The 4989-nt window shown below is 56.0% G+C and overlaps 1 non-coding gene across 1 annotated transcript; it reads left to right on the forward strand.

Moving 5' to 3' along the window:
- Positions 1–2572: 2572 nt before the first annotated feature.
- TRNAR-CCU (transfer RNA arginine (anticodon CCU)) lies at positions 2573–2646 on the forward strand. Its single transcript has one exon. It is a non-coding gene; the product is annotated as a tRNA-Arg (tRNA).
- The last annotated feature ends 2343 nt before the right edge of the window (positions 2647–4989 follow it).

The raw sequence follows: 4989 nt of genomic DNA on the forward strand, positions 1-4989 counted from the left end.
GGGGTGGCGTGTCGCTGGAGGACACATGGCCCAGGACCAGGTCTTGAAGTGCTCAGAGCGAGGCAAGGGCCAGAGGAGGAGACTGAAGAGAGCTCCCAGGGAGCTCCCAGAAGAGGGGAAGGAGTTCGTGACGTTAACAGGAGGGGCTATCCCTGTCGTGGGTTTGCACCTTGGAGGTCGCTGGCGGGGCAGTTGCTGAGAAGGCCCATGGCTTCCCCTGGTGTCATGCGGACATGGGCTGGCTCTACTTCATTTGGGTAATAAGGAAGTGGGCGATGCCAGGGCAGAGGGTTTGGGCACCTTTGTGCTATGTTTGCAGAGCAACGTGAAGAAGGAAAACAGTGCCTGTGACATTTACACCAGCCAGCATGGCTGGGGTGTGAGCTGGGAGGGCAGCCTGAGAAACTGAACTGGGGACCGGAGTGTGAAGCCGCTCCCTGTCGCCACCCCGCCGCCCCACCCCCAGGAGGAGAAGGGCCGGGCCACGTGGAGAACCTGAGCCCTGCAGACAGGAAGGAGGAGTGCCCTGTTGATTTCTGTCTGCCTGATTTCACATCTGCTGACGTCTTCACACCCACCCCGCCTCCCCTTCTTGAAGCCTCAATGGTTTAGGAGCTAAAAACGTAGCCCTGAGGCCAAAGCTATGTGCCATGCTTGGTCAGTTTGGTACAAGCAGCCTACCGGGGAACGCAAGATGCGAAATACCGAGAAGTAAAAAGGTTCACGATCCTCTAAACCTGTACAAACACAAACCCCTGAAGATGGAAAAGATGTACCCCACGCCCTCCGAGCGCGGGGACGGAAAGATGGAACAGGCGTCCACTGGGCACCCAGCACATCTGAGGGCTGGCTGGAGCCCCTGTTTCTTTTTCCTGTCAAAACAACTGGGCCTTTGGTGTTGAAAATGATTTCACGGTTTCATTTCCTTCGAGGACACCCAGCTCTCATTGATGTGAACATGCTTCATGGAAATTCCTACCGCAGCGGGCTGGCTCTCCTGGGTGACCTTCATCCTAGGCGAGCAGGAGGCTTGGGCCCCATCCTGCAGCCCCACCCACTGGAGGGCTGACCAGGCTGGGATTCCCCAGACCCCAGGCTTCTTCCCCTGATAGGGCCCAAGCTTACTGTTGGGCTGGGAGACAACGGCTGTGCCTGTTGGCCACGGCAGGCCCTCCAGTCTCCTGCTGTGGGGGAGCAGGACTGCCTGATGCCCCAATGCCAGGCTCTGAGCCCAGGGGCATGGGCATGAGGCCACACGTCCCACGGGCTGCACCCAGCCCCTGGCTGAGCTTGGCGGGGACAGATGCTAAGACAGGCCTGTTCCTGGGAGATGCGGGGCTCCTCCACAGGCAGCTCTGGCCTGAGGAAGACCTTCCTTTGCCCTTCCTTCTTTCCTTCCCCGGGGTTAACCAGCATCTCCATCTGTGGGTTCCCCCAGCCTCCTACATCTCCCTCCCCCTCGTCCTATGCAGGCATTTTCTCCAAGACTCTTTCGCACTTGGAATCTCATCTTGGTATTTGTGTCTCAGAGGACCCAAGCTGGGCTTCCCAGGTGGCTCAGTGGTAAAGAATTCACCTGCCAGTGCAGGAGACGCAGGTTCAATCCGGGTTGGGAAGATGCCCTGGAGAAGGAAATGGCACCCCACTCCAGTGTTATTGCCAGGAGAATCTCATGGACAGAAGAGCCTGGAGGGCTACAGTCCAGGAGTCTCAAAGAGTCGGACACGACAGAGCATGCATACACATGTGGACCCAAGTTAGCACACCTGGGGCTTCCAGAAATTGCCAGGAATGCTGCACACAGCCCCAGTGTTCTGTGCCTAGAGCGCACGGTCAGTCTTTTTTTTCAGTTGGAGGATAATTTCTTTGCAATACTGGGTTGCCTTCTGCCATACATCAACATGGATCAGCCACAGGTATATCTACGTGCCCTCCATCTTGAACCTCTCTCCCCAAGGCCAGTCTTATGCACAGTCTTATGTCAAAGCCCGTCTCTAACTGGGGTCATCCCTCTGTCCCCTTCTGAAGAGACACAGATTCCCTCACGAGGGTTGCATGCGGCATTCCCATGCCTCTTGGTGCCGGCTGCAGCACGCTGACGCTGAGCCCCAGCCTGTCTTAATCCATCCACCCAAGTCCCGTGTGTCCCCATGACGGCACCTGGGTGAGCTGGTGATTCCCAGGTTCCAGTGTAAGGGGACAAGTGACCTCACAATGAGGAACACAAAGGGCTTTGGCACACAGTCGGCTACCCCTCCTCTTGTTTGTCAGGGAACGTGACTTTAACCGGGGATTCTGGGTGCCAGGAGATTAGAGAAGAGGGATGGGAGAGGAGGAGGGTGCGGTAACCCGGTTATTGTACCACTAAGGGGAGGTGTGGGAGTGGCGGCGTGTGGAACATGGGCAGGAGGTTAGAGAAACCAGACAGGAAGGAGCAGCTGGAGACCCGCACGGGGTTGATCAACCCCACCCCGCTGAATTCACGTCCTTCCTGGAACCTCACAAGGTGACAGTATTTAGAAATAGAGGAGTTGCAGATGTCTTCAGTCAGAAGGATGTCAAACTGGGGACTTCCCTGGTGGTCCAGTGGCTAAGACTCTGCACCCCTAATGCAGGGGGGCCAGGGTTCGATCCCTGGTCAGGGAACGAGATCCCACATGCCACATCTAAGAGTTCAAGTGCCACAACTAAAGATCTCGCATGCCACAACAAAGATCAAAGATCCTTCGAGCCGCAACTGAGGCCCAGCACAGCCAAAAAAATAAATATTTTTAAAAAGGTGACATCAAACCGCAGTAGGGTGGGCTCTAAATCCAACATGACTGGTGTCCCTACAAGAAGAGGAGAGACACAGAAGCTGGGAGGAGAGACCTTATGGGGTCAGAGGCAGAGGCTGGAGCAGTCTGAGGGCGAGTGAGGAATGAGAAGATTGCGGGCAACCACCAGAAACTGGGCAGGGGCAAAGATTCTCCAGCAGCGCCTTCGGAAGGGGCGGGGCCCGGCTGCCAACCCTGACTTTGGGCTTCAGGTCTCCAGAGCCATGAGAGAAAAGATGTTTGTAGCTTAAAGCACGCAGTTTGTGGTCCGTTGTTATGGCAGCCCTGGAGAATGATACTGCAGAGTCCCATGGTGAGGCACATTGGTGAAAGCGTTGTAATAACAGCTCATTCATTCACTCAACAATTATTCACTTGCGCCTAGTTGGTGCCTGGGCCTGTGCTCAGTGCCCCGGAAGTCTCGGGAATGAAGTGGATGTGCCCCTGGCCCGGTGGAGCCCCCAGCTAACAGGAGACAGATGCACCTGGACAGTCGCACAGGGATGGAGAATCACGAGTTGTAAAAAGAGCCGGGGAAGGCAAAGAACACGTTCCTATGAAAGCGATCGGGTGAGGGACAGGTGAGGAGTGCAGTAGTCAGGGAGGACTCTGCCAGGAGGCGTCGCTTCAACCAGGACTGTGTTGGAGGCCAAGGGGAAGAACCAGAAGAAGGGTGGCTGGGTGGCTGGGCATCTGGACTGAGCGGGTGGCAGGGCAGCACTCACCCTTCAGGAACTGAAAGAGGGTGTGGCTGGGCTCATGAACTGGGTCGGGTGCGGCTGGGAGAAGGAGGCAACCCCCTAGGGCTTCCTGGGGTTCTGGATTCAAAATCAGTGAGAACACGGACTTCCCCGGTGGTACAGTGGATAGGAACCTGCTTACCAATGCAGGGGACATGGGTGCAATCCCTGCTCTGGGACGATTCCACATGCCATGGAGCAACTAAGCCCATGCACCACAACTGCCGAACCCAGGGGCCGCAACTACTGAAGCCCGCGTGCCTGGTGTCCGGGCTCCCCAACCAGAGAAGAATCACAACGCACCACGTCGGAGAGTAGCCCCTGCTCAGTGCAACTAGAGACAGCCCGCCCTGGAAACAAAGACCCAGCACAACCACAACTTATTAATTAATTTTAGAAAAAGATCAGTGAAAACACTCCCAGTTAAACCCCCACCCCAGGCAGTGATGCTCATGAAGGAATTTTAAAATGGGGAGAAGAGGGTGGATGAAAAGCCATGATGAAGTGCTGTCATCTCCTAGCAGCAGTGGGTCACCTTAGTGGAAAATGCACCCTACACTCCTTCTTCAAGTGTGTGCAGACCTTAGACGGAGTCTATATGGAAAAACAGGCTACCTCTGGCCTCCAAATTGAGAGGAAAAGGCAGGAAAGCGGAGGGTGGAGGGACCGCCCTTCTGCCCTTTACAGTAAAGCACCCTGACTGTCCTCTAAGGCTGGGCGGTGCCTCTGCAAGTGTGGTTGCCTTATTCAGGGGCAGTGTTTAGAGAAGAAACTTGTCTGGGTCTCAGCTGTCTCAGTGCTGCCCTGGATCTCAGAGGTCCTGCTGCTCCTGCATGTGGGTGTCTCTTCCCTACACAGAAAGGAGGAACCTGGGAGGAAAAGCTGGCAAGGTGGAGAAGCGGGTCTCCCGTGGAGGGTCACAGACGGGGCACTCAGCAGGGCTTCCCTCCCCTCTCCTGTGACTCGGCAGGAGCAGGCCAGGACCCTGGGGAGAGACATTCTCAGCACCTCTGGCTTCAACGGGAGTCTCACTGTCCCGTGCAGGTCTCCATTTTTACGTCTGTGTGCCTCTCATCTCTGCACTTAATGGTAGGTGTTCACTCACCCGCTCACTCACTTTTTCAACCAATATCCATTGTAGTCAATATTCTGGAGCTGCAAACAGCATCAACCTCAAACAACACCAGGATCTTTCACATGGCTAAGCGGGCTCCCGCCCACCTCTTCACGGCCCCCTGCCCTCACTCACGCTGTTCTGGCCACTCATGCCTTTCAGTCCCTCAGTGATGCTGAGGACTTGCCTGTCACCGAATATTTGCACAGGCTGTCCCCTCTGCTGGGACCACCCTACCTTCCAGTGTTTACCAGCTCCCACTCCCTCTCAGAGCTGGAGCCCTCCCACTGGTTCTCATCATCTCCCCCGCCACCCACAG

Source organism: Bos javanicus, chromosome 22, assembly GCF_032452875.1.
Source record: "Bos javanicus breed banteng chromosome 22, ARS-OSU_banteng_1.0, whole genome shotgun sequence".
Taxonomy (NCBI): domain Eukaryota; kingdom Metazoa; phylum Chordata; class Mammalia; order Artiodactyla; family Bovidae; genus Bos; species Bos javanicus.